At 41.0% G+C, this 18,284-nt stretch overlaps 12 non-coding genes across 12 annotated transcripts; all 12 read right to left on the bottom strand.

Annotated features, from left to right (window-relative positions):
- Nucleotides 1-801: 801 nt before the first annotated feature.
- Nucleotides 802-965, bottom strand: LOC139397452 (U1 spliceosomal RNA). Its single transcript, XR_011630928.1, has one exon. It is a non-coding gene; the product is annotated as a U1 spliceosomal RNA (small nuclear RNA).
- Nucleotides 966-2,351: 1,386 nt separating this feature from the next.
- Nucleotides 2,352-2,515, bottom strand: LOC139397451 (U1 spliceosomal RNA). The gene has a single exon (XR_011630927.1). It is a non-coding gene; the product is annotated as a U1 spliceosomal RNA (small nuclear RNA).
- Nucleotides 2,516-3,897: 1,382 nt separating this feature from the next.
- On the bottom strand, nt 3,898-4,061 carry LOC139397450 (U1 spliceosomal RNA). The gene has a single exon (XR_011630926.1). It is a non-coding gene; the product is annotated as a U1 spliceosomal RNA (small nuclear RNA).
- Nucleotides 4,062-5,444: 1,383 nt separating this feature from the next.
- LOC139397449 (U1 spliceosomal RNA) lies at nt 5,445-5,608 on the bottom strand. The gene has a single exon (XR_011630925.1). It is a non-coding gene; the product is annotated as a U1 spliceosomal RNA (small nuclear RNA).
- Nucleotides 5,609-6,991: 1,383 nt separating this feature from the next.
- Nucleotides 6,992-7,155, bottom strand: LOC139397448 (U1 spliceosomal RNA). Its single transcript, XR_011630924.1, has one exon. It is a non-coding gene; the product is annotated as a U1 spliceosomal RNA (small nuclear RNA).
- Nucleotides 7,156-8,584: 1,429 nt separating this feature from the next.
- On the bottom strand, nt 8,585-8,748 carry LOC139397446 (U1 spliceosomal RNA). The gene has a single exon (XR_011630922.1). It is a non-coding gene; the product is annotated as a U1 spliceosomal RNA (small nuclear RNA).
- Nucleotides 8,749-10,162: 1,414 nt separating this feature from the next.
- On the bottom strand, nt 10,163-10,326 carry LOC139397445 (U1 spliceosomal RNA). The gene has a single exon (XR_011630921.1). It is a non-coding gene; the product is annotated as a U1 spliceosomal RNA (small nuclear RNA).
- A 1,383-nt stretch (nt 10,327-11,709) lies between these two features.
- LOC139397444 (U1 spliceosomal RNA) lies at nt 11,710-11,873 on the bottom strand. The gene has a single exon (XR_011630920.1). It is a non-coding gene; the product is annotated as a U1 spliceosomal RNA (small nuclear RNA).
- A 1,383-nt stretch (nt 11,874-13,256) lies between these two features.
- On the bottom strand, nt 13,257-13,420 carry LOC139397443 (U1 spliceosomal RNA). Its single transcript, XR_011630919.1, has one exon. It is a non-coding gene; the product is annotated as a U1 spliceosomal RNA (small nuclear RNA).
- A 1,383-nt stretch (nt 13,421-14,803) lies between these two features.
- Nucleotides 14,804-14,967, bottom strand: LOC139397442 (U1 spliceosomal RNA). Its single transcript, XR_011630918.1, has one exon. It is a non-coding gene; the product is annotated as a U1 spliceosomal RNA (small nuclear RNA).
- Nucleotides 14,968-16,349: 1,382 nt separating this feature from the next.
- On the bottom strand, nt 16,350-16,513 carry LOC139397441 (U1 spliceosomal RNA). Its single transcript, XR_011630917.1, has one exon. It is a non-coding gene; the product is annotated as a U1 spliceosomal RNA (small nuclear RNA).
- Nucleotides 16,514-17,897: 1,384 nt separating this feature from the next.
- On the bottom strand, nt 17,898-18,061 carry LOC139397440 (U1 spliceosomal RNA). Its single transcript, XR_011630916.1, has one exon. It is a non-coding gene; the product is annotated as a U1 spliceosomal RNA (small nuclear RNA).
- Nucleotides 18,062-18,284: the final 223 nt, after the last annotated feature.

Raw genomic sequence — 18,284 nt, 5'->3', positions numbered from 1 at the left:
ATAAAGCACAGCAGTGCGACAAAAACAACAACACAGAGTTACACGTAAACAAACGTAGTCAATAACACAGTAGAACATGAAAATAGAAAGATCTATGTACAGTGACATGGCCATACTCGTATTTGTAATTGTATCTGTAAATTGACAGGATGATACTCGCGATCAGGGTTAAACTGAAGTGTTTTAATATGCCTAAATACATTTTTGGCAGAATACCTCACTACACATTCTCACTGCAAAAAAAAAAAAAAAAGTGGACTGCAGAAATGTCTGTGGAATGGTAATGGTTGACCAGGGAAATGTCTGTGGCATGGTAATGATTGACCAGGGAAATGTCTGTGGCATGGTAATGGTTGACCAGGGAAATGTCTGTGGCATGGTAATGGTTGAGCAGGGAAATGACTGTGGAATGGTAATGGTTGACCAGGGCAATGACTGTGGCATGGTAATGGTTGACATTTATTGTGGTCTTAAATGACAAACTGTCCTATAAATGATTTAATAATCTAGCAAATAAAATACCTCAATCCACATTACGTCCTGAGGGCACAAAATGATCCATTCACAAGTAGGCCTTTTCCTTGACATTATCAGGACATGACAGGCATAATCACCAGTGCTACAATAACATATCACACACATCCGGGTTATCAGAAGACAGAAATGTATCTCTGAGGCCTTTAGTTGACTTATAAACAGACCCCAGTCATTCATCTGATAAGTAAAAAATCTCCTTCTCAACACGAAACTCAATAGAACTCCGAATTTAACACATTCCTCCATTATTTTTAACATCAAGATCAGGGGAGAGCGCGAACGCAGTCCCCCACTACCAGAAATTATGCAATCGAGATTTCCACATTTGAGAAATTCGCAGGGGTCAGCACAGCCGGAGTGCAATGGCTGAGCCTCGCCCTGGGTGAACCGCCTTCGTGATCACGGTGTCTCCCTTGCCAGGTAAGTATGAGTTGTACACGTTGGTAGAGGAGTACTCCTTCCAGGACAAAGGTGTTTGACTCACGGTTACCACTTCTACTACTGATAATACCACATCATATTGAACAGGGTTTAATGACGTTTACGAATACAGTTGCGGACAAGGCGAAGAAAAAAGCAATACATTTTGTTTTACTATATTATATCACGGACCGACTATTTTCCCATCAAGCAACACGGTAGAAATTCTAAATACATTGCATTTTTGGTCTAAATGTTGGTCTGGTAACACACAAGTAGGCGATGTACCAAAATGCTGAAATCACATTCGTGCACACAGCCAACCGAAAGACACCATTTATTTCTGGTGTTTTGTAGCGTTCCAGACGTTGTAGGAATAGTTTCATCACGCTTGTTTTCTGCTCTCAGTAAAATATGATTCCACCATCGACCACAGGGTGGCATACGACCCACAGATATGGAGGAGAAACAGTAGCCTACTACTTCATCAACAAGACACGGTAGTAGCTACAATGGGTGGTTTTTAATTAATTGTTTTATTTCACCAGGTAGGCTAGTTGGGAACAAGTTCTCATTTACAAACTGCGACCTGGCCAAGATAAAGCACAGCAGTGCGACAAAAACAACAACACAGAGTTACACGTAAACAAACGTAGTCAATAACACAGTAGAACATGAAAATAGAAAGATCTATGTACAGTGACATGGCCATACTCGTATTTGTAATTGTATCTGTAAATTGACAGGATGATACTCGCGATCAGGGTTAAACTGAAGTGTTTTAATATGCCTAAATACATTTTTGGCAGAATACCTCACTACACATTCTCACTGCAAAAAAAAAAAAAAAACTGCAGAAATGTCTGTGGAATGGTAATGGTTGACCAGGGAAATGTCTGTGGCATGGTAATGATTGACCAGGGAAATGTCTGTGGCATGGTAATGGTTGACCAGGGAAATGTCTGTGGCATGGTAATGGTTGAGCAGGGAAATGACTGTGGAATGGTAATGGTTGACCAGGGCAATGACTGTGGCATGGTAATGGTTGACATTTATTGTGGTCTTAAATGACAAACTGTCCTATAAATGATTTAATAATCTAGCAAATAAAATACCTCAATCCACATTACGTCCTGAGGGCACAAAATGATCCATTCACAAGTAGGCCTTTTCCTTGACATTATCAGGACATGACAGGCATAATCACCAGTGCTACAATAACATATCACACACATCCGGGTTATCAGAAGACAGAAATGTATCTCTGAGGCCTTTAGTTGACTTATAAACAGACCCCAGTCATTCATCTGATAAGTAAAAAATCTCCTTCTCAACACGAAACTCAATAGAACTCCGAATTTAACACATTCCTCCATTATTTTTAACATCAAGATCAGGGGAGAGCGCGAACGCAGTCCCCCACTACCAGAAATTATGCAATCGAGATTTCCACATTTGAGAAATTCGCAGGGGTCAGCACAGCCGGAGTGCAATGGCTGAGCCTCGCCCTGGGTGAACCGCCTTCGTGATCACGGTGTCTCCCTTGCCAGGTAAGTATGAGTTGTACACGTTGGTAGAGGAGTACTCCTTCCAGGACAAAGGTGTTTGACTCACGGTTACCACTTCTACTACTGATAATACCACATCATATTGAACAGGGTTTAATGACGTTTACGAATACAGTTGCGGACAAGGCGAAGAAAAAAGCAATACATTTTGTTTTACTATATTATATCACGGACCGACTATTTTCCCATCAAGCAACACGGTAGAAATTCTAAATACATTGCATTTTTGGTCTAAATGTTGGTCTGGTAACACACAAGTAGGCGATGTACCAAAATGCTGAAATCACATTCGTGCACACAGCCAACCGAAAGACACCATTTATTTCTGGTGTTTTGTAGCGTTCCAGACGTTGTAGGAATAGTTTCATCACGCTTGTTTTCTGCTCTCAGTAAAATATGATTCCACCATCGACCACAGGGTGGCATACGACCCACAGATATGGAGGAGAAACAGTAGCCTACTACTTCATCAACAAGACACGGTAGTAGCTACAATGGGTGGTTTTTAATTAATTGTTTTATTTCACCAGGTAGGCTAGTTGGGAACAAGTTCTCATTTACAAACTGCGACCTGGCCAAGATAAAGCACAGCAGTGCGACAAAAACAACAACACAGAGTTACACGTAAACAAACGTAGTCAATAACACAGTAGAACATGAAAATAGAAAGATCTATGTACAGTGACATGGCCATACTCGTATTTGTAATTGTATCTGTAAATTGACAGGATGATACTCGCGATCAGGGTTAAACTGAAGTGTTTTAATATGCCTAAATACATTTTTGGCAGAATACCTCACTACACATTCTCACTGCAAAAAAAAAAAACTGCAGAAATGTCTGTGGAATGGTAATGGTTGACCAGGGAAATGTCTGTGGCATGGTAATGATTGACCAGGGAAATGTCTGTGGCATGGTAATGGTTGACCAGGGAAATGTCTGTGGCATGGTAATGGTTGAGCAGGGAAATGACTGTGGAATGGTAATGGTTGACCAGGGCAATGACTGTGGCATGGTAATGGTTGACATTTATTGTGGTCTTAAATGACAAACTGTCCTATAAATGATTTAATAATCTAGCAAATAAAATACCTCAATCCACATTACGTCCTGAGGGCACAAAATGATCCATTCACAAGTAGGCCTTTTCCTTGACATTATCAGGACATGACAGGCATAATCACCAGTGCTACAATAACATATCACACACATCCGGGTTATCAGAAGACAGAAATGTATCTCTGAGGCCTTTAGTTGACTTATAAACAGACCCCAGTCATTCATCTGATAAGTAAAAAATCTCCTTCTCAACACGAAACTCAATAGAACTCCGAATTTAACACATTCCTCCATTATTTTTAACATCAAGATCAGGGGAGAGCGCGAACGCAGTCCCCCACTACCAGAAATTATGCAATCGAGATTTCCACATTTGAGAAATTCGCAGGGGTCAGCACAGCCGGAGTGCAATGGCTGAGCCTCGCCCTGGGTGAACCGCCTTCGTGATCACGGTGTCTCCCTTGCCAGGTAAGTATGAGTTGTACACGTTGGTAGAGGAGTACTCCTTCCAGGACAAAGGTGTTTGACTCACGGTTACCACTTCTACTACTGATAATACCACATCATATTGAACAGGGTTTAATGACGTTTACGAATACAGTTGCGGACAAGGCGAAGAAAAAAGCAATACATTTTGTTTTACTATATTATATCACGGACCGACTATTTTCCCATCAAGCAACACGGTAGAAATTCTAAATACATTGCATTTTTGGTCTAAATGTTGGTCTGGTAACACACAAGTAGGCGATGTACCAAAATGCTGAAATCACATTCGTGCACACAGCCAACCGAAAGACACCATTTATTTCTGGTGTTTTGTAGCGTTCCAGACGTTGTAGGAATAGTTTCATCACGCTTGTTTTCTGCTCTCAGTAAAATATGATTCCACCATCGACCACAGGGTGGCATACGACCCACAGATATGGAGGAGAAACAGTAGCCTACTACTTCATCAACAAGACACGGTAGTAGCTACAATGGGTGGTTTTTAATTAATTGTTTTATTTCACCAGGTAGGCTAGTTGGGAACAAGTTCTCATTTACAAACTGCGACCTGGCCAAGATAAAGCACAGCAGTGCGACAAAAACAACAACACAGAGTTACACGTAAACAAACGTAGTCAATAACACAGTAGAACATGAAAATAGAAAGATCTATGTACAGTGACATGGCCATACTCGTATTTGTAATTGTATCTGTAAATTGACAGGATGATACTCGCGATCAGGGTTAAACTGAAGTGTTTTAATATGCCTAAATACATTTTTGGCAGAATACCTCACTACACATTCTCACTGCAAAAAAAAAAAAACTGCAGAAATGTCTGTGGAATGGTAATGGTTGACCAGGGAAATGTCTGTGGCATGGTAATGATTGACCAGGGAAATGTCTGTGGCATGGTAATGGTTGACCAGGGAAATGTCTGTGGCATGGTAATGGTTGAGCAGGGAAATGACTGTGGAATGGTAATGGTTGACCAGGGCAATGACTGTGGCATGGTAATGGTTGACATTTATTGTGGTCTTAAATGACAAACTGTCCTATAAATGATTTAATAATCTAGCAAATAAAATACCTCAATCCACATTACGTCCTGAGGGCACAAAATGATCCATTCACAAGTAGGCCTTTTCCTTGACATTATCAGGACATGACAGGCATAATCACCAGTGCTACAATAACATATCACACACATCCGGGTTATCAGAAGACAGAAATGTATCTCTGAGGCCTTTAGTTGACTTATAAACAGACCCCAGTCATTCATCTGATAAGTAAAAAATCTCCTTCTCAACACGAAACTCAATAGAACTCCGAATTTAACACATTCCTCCATTATTTTTAACATCAAGATCAGGGGAGAGCGCGAACGCAGTCCCCCACTACCAGAAATTATGCAATCGAGATTTCCACATTTGAGAAATTCGCAGGGGTCAGCACAGCCGGAGTGCAATGGCTGAGCCTCGCCCTGGGTGAACCGCCTTCGTGATCACGGTGTCTCCCTTGCCAGGTAAGTATGAGTTGTACACGTTGGTAGAGGAGTACTCCTTCCAGGACAAAGGTGTTTGACTCACGGTTACCACTTCTACTACTGATAATACCACATCATATTGAACAGGGTTTAATGACGTTTACGAATACAGTTGCGGACAAGGCGAAGAAAAAAGCAATACATTTTGTTTTACTATATTATATCACGGACCGACTATTTTCCCATCAAGCAACACGGTAGAAATTCTAAATACATTGCATTTTTGGTCTAAATGTTGGTCTGGTAACACACAAGTAGGCGATGTACCAAAATGCTGAAATCACATTCGTGCACACAGCCAACCGAAAGACACCATTTATTTCTGGTGTTTTGTAGCGTTCCAGACGTTGTAGGAATAGTTTCATCACGCTTGTTTTCTGCTCTCAGTAAAATATGATTCCACCATCGACCACAGGGTGGCATACGACCCACAGATATGGAGGAGAAACAGTAGCCTACTACTTCATCAACAAGACACGGTAGTAGCTACAATGGGTGGTTTTTAATTAATTGTTTTATTTCACCAGGTAGGCTAGTTGGGAACAAGTTCTCATTTACAAACTGCGACCTGGCCAAGATAAAGCACAGCAGTGCGACAAAAACAACAACACAGAGTTACACGTAAACAAACGTAGTCAATAACACAGTAGAACATGAAAATAGAAAGATCTATGTACAGTGACATGGCCATACTCGTATTTGTAATTGTATCTGTAAATTGACAGGATGATACTCGCGATCAGGGTTAAACTGAAGTGTTTTAATATGCCTAAATACATTTTTGGCAGAATACCTCACTACACATTCTCACTGCAAAAAAAAAAAAACTGCAGAAATGTCTGTGGAATGGTAATGGTTGACCAGGGAAATGTCTGTGGCATGGTAATGATTGACCAGGGAAATGTCTGTGGCATGGTAATGGTTGACCAGGGAAATGTCTGTGGCATGGTAATGGTTGAGCAGGGAAATGACTGTGGAATGGTAATGGTTGACCAGGGCAATGACTGTGGCATGGTAATGGTTGACATTTATTGTGGTCTTAAATGACAAACTGTCCTATAAATGATTTAATAATCTAGCAAATAAAATACCTCAATCCACATTACGTCCTGAGGGCACAAAATGATCCATTCACAAGTAGGCCTTTTCCTTGACATTATCAGGACATGACAGGCATAATCACCAGTGCTACAATAACATATCACACACATCCGGGTTATCAGAAGACAGAAATGTATCTCTGAGGCCTTTAGTTGACTTATAAACAGACCCCAGTCATTCATCTGATAAGTAAAAAATCTCCTTCTCAACACGAAACTCAATAGAACTCCGAATTTAACACATTCCTCCATTATTTTTAACATCAAGATCAGGGGAGAGCGCGAACGCAGTCCCCCACTACCAGAAATTATGCAATCGAGATTTCCACATTTGAGAAATTCGCAGGGGTCAGCACAGCCGGAGTGCAATGGCTGAGCCTCGCCCTGGGTGAACCGCCTTCGTGATCACGGTGTCTCCCTTGCCAGGTAAGTATGAGTTGTACACGTTGGTAGAGGAGTACTCCTTCCAGGACAAAGGTGTTTGACTCACGGTTACCACTTCTACTACTGATAATACCACATCATATTGAACAGGGTTTAATGACGTTTACGAATACAGTTGCGGACAAGGCGAAGAAAAAAGCAATACATTTTGTTTTACTATATTATATCACGGACCGACTATTTTCCCATCAAGCAACACGGTAGAAATTCTAAATACATTGCATTTTTGGTCTAAATGTTGGTCTGGTAACACACAAGTAGGCGATGTACCAAAATGCTGAAATCACATTCGTGCACACAGCCAACCGAAAGACACCATTTATTTCTGGTGTTTTGTAGCGTTCCAGACGTTGTAGGAATAGTTTCATCACGCTTGTTTTCTGCTCTCAGTAAAATATGATTCCACCATCGACCACAGGGTGGCATACGACCCACAGATATGGAGGAGAAACAGTAGCCTACTACTTCATCAACAAGACACGGTAGTAGCTACAATGGGTGGTTTTTAATTAATTGTTTTATTTCACCAGGTAGGCTAGTTGGGAACAAGTTCTCATTTACAAACTGCGACCTGGCCAAGATAAAGCACAGCAGTGCGACAAAAACAACAACACAGAGTTACACGTAAACAAACGTAGTCAATAACACAGTAGAACATGAAAATAGAAAGATCTATGTACAGTGACATGGCCATACTCGTATTTGTAATTGTATCTGTAAATTGACAGGATGATACTCGCGATCAGGGTTAAACTGAAGTGTTTTAATATGCCTAAATACATTTTTGGCAGAATACCTCACTACACATTCTCACTGCAAAAAAAAAAAAGGGACTGCAGAAATGTCTGTGGAATGGTAATGGTTGACCAGGGAAATGTCTGTGGCATGGTAATGACCAGGGAAATGTCTGACCAGGGAAATGTCTGTGGCATGGTAATGGTTGACCAGGGAAATGTCTGTGGCATGGTAATGGTTGAGCAGGGAAATGACTGTGGAATGGTAATGGTTGACAGGGAAATGACTGTGGAATGGTAATGGTTGACAGGGCAATGACTGTGGCATGGTAATGGTTGACATTTACTGTGGTCTTAAATGACAAACTGTCCTATAAATGATTTAATAATCTAGCAAATAAAATACCTCAATCCACATTACGTCCTGAGGGCACAAAATGATCCATTCACAAGTAGGCCTTTTCCTTGACATTATCAGGACATGACAGGCATAATCACCAGTGCTACAATAACATATCACACACATCCGGGTTATCAGAAGACAGAAATGTATCTCTGAGGCCTTTAGTTGACTTATAAACAGACCCCAGTCATTCATCTGATAAGTAAAAAATCTCCTTCTCAACACGAAACTCAATAGAACTCCGAATTTAACACATTCCTCCATTATTTTTAACATCAAGATCAGGGGAGAGCGCGAACGCAGTCCCCCACTACCAGAAATTATGCAATCGAGATTTCCACATTTGAGAAATTCGCAGGGGTCAGCACAGCCGGAGTGCAATGGCTGAGCCTCGCCCTGGGTGAACCGCCTTCGTGATCACGGTGTCTCCCTTGCCAGGTAAGTATGAGTTGTACACGTTGGTAGAGGAGTACTCCTTCCAGGACAAAGGTGTTTGACTCACGGTTACCACTTCTACTACTGATAATACCACATCATATTGAACAGGGTTTAATGACGTTTACGAATACAGTTGCGGACAAGGCGAAGAAAAAAGCAATACATTTTGTTTTACTATATTATATCACGGACCGACTATTTTCCCATCAAGCAACACGGTAGAAATTCTAAATACATTGCATTTTTGGTCTAAATGTTGGTCTGGTAACACACAAGTAGGCGATGTACCAAAATGCTGAAATCACATTCGTGCACACAGCCAACCGAAAGACACCATTTATTTCTGGTGTTTTGTAGCGTTCCAGACGTTGTAGGAATAGTTTCATCACGCTTGTTTTCTGCTCTCAGTAAAATATGATTCCACCATCGACCACAGGGTGGCATACGACCCACAGATATGGAGGAGAAACAGTAGCCTACTACTTCATCAACAAGACACGGTAGTAGCTACAATGGGTGGTTTTTAATTAATTGTTTTATTTCACCAGGTAGGCTAGTTGGGAACAAGTTCTCATTTACAAACTGCGACCTGGCCAAGATAAAGCACAGCAGTGCGACAAAAACAACAACACAGAGTTACACGTAAACAAACGTAGTCAATAACACAGTAGAACATGAAAATAGAAAGATCTATGTACAGTGACATGGCCATACTCGTATTTGTAATTGTATCTGTAAATTGACAGGATGATACTCCTAAATACATTTTTGCGATCAGGGTTAAACTGAAGTGTTTTAATATGCCTAAATACATTTTTGGCAGAATACCTGTCTGTGGCACTACACATTCTCACTGCAAAAAAAAATGGTAATGGTTGACTGCAGAAATGTCTGTGGAATGGTAATGGTTGACCAGGGAAATGTCTGTGGCATGGTAATGATTGACCAGGGAAATGTCTGTGGCATGGTAATGGTTGACCAGGGAAATGTCTGTGGCATGGTAATGGTTGAGCAGGGAAATGACTGTGGAATGGTAATGGTTGACCAGGGCAATGACTGTGGCATGGTAATGGTTGACATTTATTGTGGTCTTAAATGACAAACTGTCCTATAAATGATTTAATAATCTAGCAAATAAAATACCTCAATCCACATTACGTCCTGAGGGCACAAAATGATCCATTCACAAGTAGGCCTTTTCCTTGACATTATCAGGACATGACAGGCATAATCACCAGTGCTACAATAACATATCACACACATCCGGGTTATCAGAAGACAGAAATGTATCTCTGAGGCCTTTAGTTGACTTATAAACAGACCCCAGTCATTCATCTGATAAGTAAAAAATCTCCTTCTCAACACGAAACTCAATAGAACTCCGAATTTAACACATTCCTCCATTATTTTTAACATCAAGATCAGGGGAGAGCGCGAACGCAGTCCCCCACTACCAGAAATTATGCAATCGAGATTTCCACATTTGAGAAATTCGCAGGGGTCAGCACAGCCGGAGTGCAATGGCTGAGCCTCGCCCTGGGTGAACCGCCTTCGTGATCACGGTGTCTCCCTTGCCAGGTAAGTATGAGTTGTACACGTTGGTAGAGGAGTACTCCTTCCAGGACAAAGGTGTTTGACTCACGGTTACCACTTCTACTACTGATAATACCACATCATATTGAACAGGGTTTAATGACGTTTACGAATACAGTTGCGGACAAGGCGAAGAAAAAAGCAATACATTTTGTTTTACTATATTATATCACGGACCGACTATTTTCCCATCAAGCAACACGGTAGAAATTCTAAATACATTGCATTTTTGGTCTAAATGTTGGTCTGGTAACACACAAGTAGGCGATGTACCAAAATGCTGAAATCACATTCGTGCACACAGCCAACCGAAAGACACCATTTATTTCTGGTGTTTTGTAGCGTTCCAGACGTTGTAGGAATAGTTTCATCACGCTTGTTTTCTGCTCTCAGTAAAATATGATTCCACCATCGACCACAGGGTGGCATACGACCCACAGATATGGAGGAGAAACAGTAGCCTACTACTTCATCAACAAGACACGGTAGTAGCTACAATGGGTGGTTTTTAATTAATTGTTTTATTTCACCAGGTAGGCTAGTTGGGAACAAGTTCTCATTTACAAACTGCGACCTGGCCAAGATAAAGCACAGCAGTGCGACAAAAACAACAACACAGAGTTACACGTAAACAAACGTAGTCAATAACACAGTAGAACATGAAAATAGAAAGATCTATGTACAGTGACATGGCCATACTCGTATTTGTAATTGTATCTGTAAATTGACAGGATGATACTCGCGATCAGGGTTAAACTGAAGTGTTTTAATATGCCTAAATACATTTTTGGCAGAATACCTCACTACACATTCTCACTGCAAAAAAAAAAAAACTGCAGAAATGTCTGTGGAATGGTAATGGTTGACCAGGGAAATGTCTGTGGCATGGTAATGATTGACCAGGGAAATGTCTGTGGCATGGTAATGGTTGACCAGGGAAATGTCTGTGGCATGGTAATGGTTGAGCAGGGAAATGACTGTGGAATGGTAATGGTTGACCAGGGCAATGACTGTGGCATGGTAATGGTTGACATTTATTGTGGTCTTAAATGACAAACTGTCCTATAAATGATTTAATAATCTAGCAAATAAAATACCTCAATCCACATTACGTCCTGAGGGCACAAAATGATCCATTCACAAGTAGGCCTTTTCCTTGACATTATCAGGACATGACAGGCATAATCACCAGTGCTACAATAACATATCACACACATCCGGGTTATCAGAAGACAGAAATGTATCTCTGAGGCCTTTAGTTGACTTATAAACAGACCCCAGTCATTCATCTGATAAGTAAAAAATCTCCTTCTCAACACGAAACTCAATAGAACTCCGAATTTAACACATTCCTCCATTATTTTTAACATCAAGATCAGGGGAGAGCGCGAACGCAGTCCCCCACTACCAGAAATTATGCAATCGAGATTTCCACATTTGAGAAATTCGCAGGGGTCAGCACAGCCGGAGTGCAATGGCTGAGCCTCGCCCTGGGTGAACCGCCTTCGTGATCACGGTGTCTCCCTTGCCAGGTAAGTATGAGTTGTACACGTTGGTAGAGGAGTACTCCTTCCAGGACAAAGGTGTTTGACTCACGGTTACCACTTCTACTACTGATAATACCACATCATATTGAACAGGGTTTAATGACGTTTACGAATACAGTTGCGGACAAGGCGAAGAAAAAAGCAATACATTTTGTTTTACTATATTATATCACGGACCGACTATTTTCCCATCAAGCAACACGGTAGAAATTCTAAATACATTGCATTTTTGGTCTAAATGTTGGTCTGGTAACACACAAGTAGGCGATGTACCAAAATGCTGAAATCACATTCGTGCACACAGCCAACCGAAAGACACCATTTATTTCTGGTGTTTTGTAGCGTTCCAGACGTTGTAGGAATAGTTTCATCACGCTTGTTTTCTGCTCTCAGTAAAATATGATTCCACCATCGACCACAGGGTGGCATACGACCCACAGATATGGAGGAGAAACAGTAGCCTACTACTTCATCAACAAGACACGGTAGTAGCTACAATGGGTGGTTTTTAATTAATTGTTTTATTTCACCAGGTAGGCTAGTTGGGAACAAGTTCTCATTTACAAACTGCGACCTGGCCAAGATAAAGCACAGCAGTGCGACAAAAACAACAACACAGAGTTACACGTAAACAAACGTAGTCAATAACACAGTAGAACATGAAAATAGAAAGATCTATGTACAGTGACATGGCCATACTCGTATTTGTAATTGTATCTGTAAATTGACAGGATGATACTCGCGATCAGGGTTAAACTGAAGTGTTTTAATATGCCTAAATACATTTTTGGCAGAATACCTCACTACACATTCTCACTGCAAAAAAAAAAAAACTGCAGAAATGTCTGTGGAATGGTAATGGTTGACCAGGGAAATGTCTGTGGCATGGTAATGATTGACCAGGGAAATGTCTGTGGCATGGTAATGGTTGACCAGGGAAATGTCTGTGGCATGGTAATGGTTGAGCAGGGAAATGACTGTGGAATGGTAATGGTTGACCAGGGCAATGACTGTGGCATGGTAATGGTTGACATTTATTGTGGTCTTAAATGACAAACTGTCCTATAAATGATTTAATAATCTAGCAAATAAAATACCTCAATCCACATTACGTCCTGAGGGCACAAAATGATCCATTCACAAGTAGGCCTTTTCCTTGACATTATCAGGACATGACAGGCATAATCACCAGTGCTACAATAACATATCACACACATCCGGGTTATCAGAAGACAGAAATGTATCTCTGAGGCCTTTAGTTGACTTATAAACAGACCCCAGTCATTCATCTGATAAGTAAAAAATCTCCTTCTCAACACGAAACTCAATAGAACTCCGAATTTAACACATTCCTCCATTATTTTTAACATCAAGATCAGGGGAGAGCGCGAACGCAGTCCCCCACTACCAGAAATTATGCAATCGAGATTTCCACATTTGAGAAATTCGCAGGGGTCAGCACAGCCGGAGTGCAATGGCTGAGCCTCGCCCTGGGTGAACCGCCTTCGTGATCACGGTGTCTCCCTTGCCAGGTAAGTATGAGTTGTACACGTTGGTAGAGGAGTACTCCTTCCAGGACAAAGGTGTTTGACTCACGGTTACCACTTCTACTACTGATAATACCACATCATATTGAACAGGGTTTAATGACGTTTACGAATACAGTTGCGGACAAGGCGAAGAAAAAAGCAATACATTTTGTTTTACTATATTATATCACGGACCGACTATTTTCCCATCAAGCAACACGGTAGAAATTCTAAATACATTGCATTTTTGGTCTAAATGTTGGTCTGGTAACACACAAGTAGGCGATGTACCAAAATGCTGAAATCACATTCGTGCACACAGCCAACCGAAAGACACCATTTATTTCTGGTGTTTTGTAGCGTTCCAGACGTTGTAGGAATAGTTTCATCACGCTTGTTTTCTGCTCTCAGTAAAATATGATTCCACCATCGACCACAGGGTGGCATACGACCCACAGATATGGAGGAGAAACAGTAGCCTACTACTTCATCAACAAGACACGGTAGTAGCTACAATGGGTGGTTTTTAATTAATTGTTTTATTTCACCAGGTAGGCTAGTTGGGAACAAGTTCTCATTTACAAACTGCGACCTGGCCAAGATAAAGCACAGCAGTGCGACAAAAACAACAACACAGAGTTACACGTAAACAAACGTAGTCAATAACACAGTAGAACATGAAAATAGAAAGATCTATGTACAGTGACATGGCCATACTCGTATTTGTAATTGTATCTGTAAATTGACAGGATGATACTCGCGATCAGGGTTAAACTGAAGTGTTTTAATATGCCTAAATACATTTTTGGCAGAATACCTCACTACACATTCTCACTGCAAAAAAAAAAAAACTGCAGAAATGTCTGTGGAATGGTAATGGTTGACCAGGGAAATGTCTGTGGCATGGTAATGATTGACCAGGGAAATGTCTGTGGCATGGTAATGGTTGACCAGGGAAATGTCTGTGGCATGGTAATGGTTGAGCAGGGAAATGACTGTGGAATGGTAATGGTTGACCAGGGCAATGACTGTGGCATGGTAATGGTTGACATTTATTGTGGTCTTAAATGACAAACTGTCCTATAAATGATTTAATAATCTAGCAAATAAAATACCTCAATCCACATTACGTCCTGAGGGCACAAAATGATCCATTCACAAGTAGGCCTTTTCCTTGACATTATCAGGACATGACAGGCATAATCACCAGTGCTACAATAACATATCACACACATCCGGGTTATCAGAAGACAGAAATGTATCTCTGAGGCCTTTAGTTGACTTATAAACAGACCCCAGTCATTCATCTGATAAGTAAAAAATCTCCTTCTCAACACGAAACTCAATAGAACTCCGAATTTAACACATTCCTCCATTATTTTTAACATCAAGATCAGGGGAGAGCGCGAACGCAGTCCCCCACTACCAGAAATTATGCAATCGAGATTTCCACATTTGAGAAATTCGCAGGGGTCAGCACAGCCGGAGTGCAATGGCTGAGCCTCGCCCTGGGTGAACCGCCTTCGTGATCACGGTGTCTCCCTTGCCAGGTAAGTATGAGTTGTACACGTTGGTAGAGGAGTACTCCTTCCAGGACAAAGGTGTTTGACTCACGGTTACCACTTCTACTACTGATAATACCACATCATATTGAACAGGGTTTAATGACGTTTACGAATACAGTTGCGGACAAGGCGAAGAAAAAAGCAATACATTTTGTTTTACTATATTATATCACGGACCGACTATTTTCCCATCAAGCAACACGGTAGAAATTCTAAATACATTGCATTTTTGGTCTAAATGTTGGTCTGGTAACACACAAGTAGGCGATGTACCAAAATGCTGAAATCACATTCGTGCACACAGCCAACCGAAAGACACCATTTATTTCTGGTGTTTTGTAGCGTTCCAGACGTTGTAGGAATAGTTTCATCACGCTTGTTTTCTGCTCTCAGTAAAATATGATTCCACCATCGACCACAGGGTGGCATACGACCCACAGATATGGAGGAGAAACAGTAGCCTACTACTTCATCAACAAGACACGGTAGTAGCTACAATGGGTGGTTTTTAATTAATTGTTTTATTTCACCAGGTAGGCTAGTTGGGAACAAGTTCTCATTTACAAACTGCGACCTGGCCAAGATAAAGCACAGCAGTGCGACAAAAACAACAACACAGAGTTACACGTAAACAAACGTAGTCAATAACACAGTAGAACATGAAAATAGAAAGATCTATGTACAGTGACATGGCCATACTCGTATTTGTAATTGTATCTGTAAATTGACAGGATGATACTCGCGATCAGGGTTAAACTGAAGTGTTTTAATATGCCTAAATACATTTTTGGCAGAATACCTCACTACACATTCTCACTGCAAAAAAAAAAAACTGCAGAAATGTCTGTGGAATGGTAATGGTTGACCAGGGAAATGTCTGTGGCATGGTAATGATTGACCAGGGAAATGTCTGTGGCATGGTAATGGTTGACCAGGGAAATGTCTGTGGCATGGTAATGGTTGAGCAGGGAAATGACTGTGGAATGGTAATGGTTGACCAGGGCAATGACTGTGGCATGGTAATGGTTGACATTTATTGTGGTCTTAAATGACAAACTGTCCTATAAATGATTTAATAATCTAGCAAATAAAATACCTCAATCCACATTACGTCCTGAGGGCACAAAATGATCCATTCACAAGTAGGCCTTTTCCTTGACATTATCAGGACATGACAGGCATAATCACCAGTGCTACAATAACATATCACACACATCCGGGTTATCAGAAGACAGAAATGTATCTCTGAGGCCTTTAGTTGACTTATAAACAGACCCCAGTCATTCATCTGATAAGTAAAAAATCTCCTTCTCAACACGAAACTCAATAGAACTCCGAATTTAACACATTCCTCCATTATTTTTAACATCAAGATCAGGGGAGAGCGCGAACGCAGTCCCCCACTACCAGAAATTATGCAATCGAGATTTCCACATTTGAGAAATTCGCAGGGGTCAGCACAGCCGGAGTGCAATGGCTGAGCCTCGCCCTGGGTGAACCGCCTTCGTGATCACGGTGTCTCCCTTGCCAGGTAAGTATGAGTTGTACACGTTGGTAGAGGAGTACTCCTTCCAGGACAAAGGTGTTTGACTCACGGTTACCACTTCTACTACTGATAATACCACATCATATTGAACAGGGTTTAATGACGTTTACGAATACAGTTGCGGACAAGGCGAAGAAAAAAGCAATACATTTTGTTTTACTATATTATATCACGGACCGACTATTTTCCCATCAAGCAACACGGTAGAAATTCTAAATACATTGCATTTTTGGTCTAAATGTTGGTCTGGTAACACACAAGTAGGCGATGTACCAAAATGCTGAAATCACATTCGTGCACACAGCCAACCGAAAGACACCATTTATTTCTGGTGTTTTGTAGCGTTCCAGACGTTGTAGGAATAGTTTCATCACGCTTGTTTTCTGCTCTCAGTAAAATATGATTCCACCATCGACCACAGGGTGGCATACGACCCACAGATATGGAGGAGAAACAGTAGCCTACTACTTCATCAACAAGACACGGTAGTAGCTACAATGGGTGGTTTTTAATTAATTGTTTTATTTCACCAGGTAGGCTAGTTGGGAACAAGTTCTCATTTACAAACTGCGACCTGGCCAAGATAAAGCACAGCAGTGCGACAAAAACAACAACACAGAGTTACACGTAAACAAACGTAGTCAATAACACAGTAGAACATGAAAATAGAAAGATCTATGTACAGTGACATGGCCATACTCGTATTTGTAATTGTATCTGTAAATTGACAGGATGATACTCGCGATCAGGGTTAAACTGAAGTGTTTTAATATGCCTAAATACATTTTTGGCAGAATACCTCACTACACATTCTCACTGCAAAAAAAAAAAAAACTGCAGAAATGTCTGTGGAATGGTAATGGTTGACCAGGGAAATGTCTGTGGCATGGTAATGATTGACCAGGGAAATGTCTGTGGCATGGTAATGGTTGACCAGGGAAATGTCTGTGGCATGGTAATGGTTGAGCAGGGAAATGACTGTGGAATGGTAATGGTTGACCAGGGCAATGACTGTGGCATGGTAATGGTTGACATTTATTGTGGTCTTAAATGACAAACTGTCCTATAAATGATTTAATAATCTAGCAAATAAAATACCTCAATCCACATTACGTCCTGAGGGCACAAAATGATCCATTCACAAGTAGGCCTTTTCCTTGACATTATCAGGACATGACAGGCATAATCACCAGTGCTACAATAACATATCACACACATCCGGGTTATCAGAAGACAGAAATGTATCTCTGAGGCCTTTAGTTGACTTATAAACAGACCCCAGTCATTCATCTGATAAGTAAAAAATCTCCTTCTCAACACGAAACTCAATAGAACTCCGAATTTAACACATTCCTCCATTATTTTTAACATCAAGATCAGGGGAGAGCGCGAACGCAGTCCCCCACTACCAGAAATTATGCAATCGAGATTTCCACATTTGAGAAATTCGCAGGGGTCAGCACAGCCGGAGTGCAATGGCTGAGCCTCGCCCTGGGTGAACCGCCTTCGTGATCACGGTGTCTCCCTTGCCAGGTAAGTATGAGTTGTACACGTTGGTAGAGGAGTACTCCTTCCAGGACAAAGGTGTTTGACTCACGGTTACCACTTCTACTACTGATAATACCACATCATATTGAACAGGGTTTAATGACGTTTACGAATACAGTTGCGGACAAGGCGAAGAAAAAAGCAATACATTTTGTTTTACTATATTATATCACGGACCGACTATTTTCCCATCAAGCAACACGGTAGAAATTCTAA

This window comes from Oncorhynchus clarkii, unplaced genomic scaffold (genome assembly GCF_045791955.1).
Source record: "Oncorhynchus clarkii lewisi isolate Uvic-CL-2024 unplaced genomic scaffold, UVic_Ocla_1.0 unplaced_contig_6048_pilon_pilon, whole genome shotgun sequence".
Lineage (NCBI taxonomy): Eukaryota > Metazoa > Chordata > Actinopteri > Salmoniformes > Salmonidae > Oncorhynchus > Oncorhynchus clarkii.
Note: the sequence above shows the minus strand (reverse complement) of the source record. Positions and strands in the feature narration are given on the sequence as shown.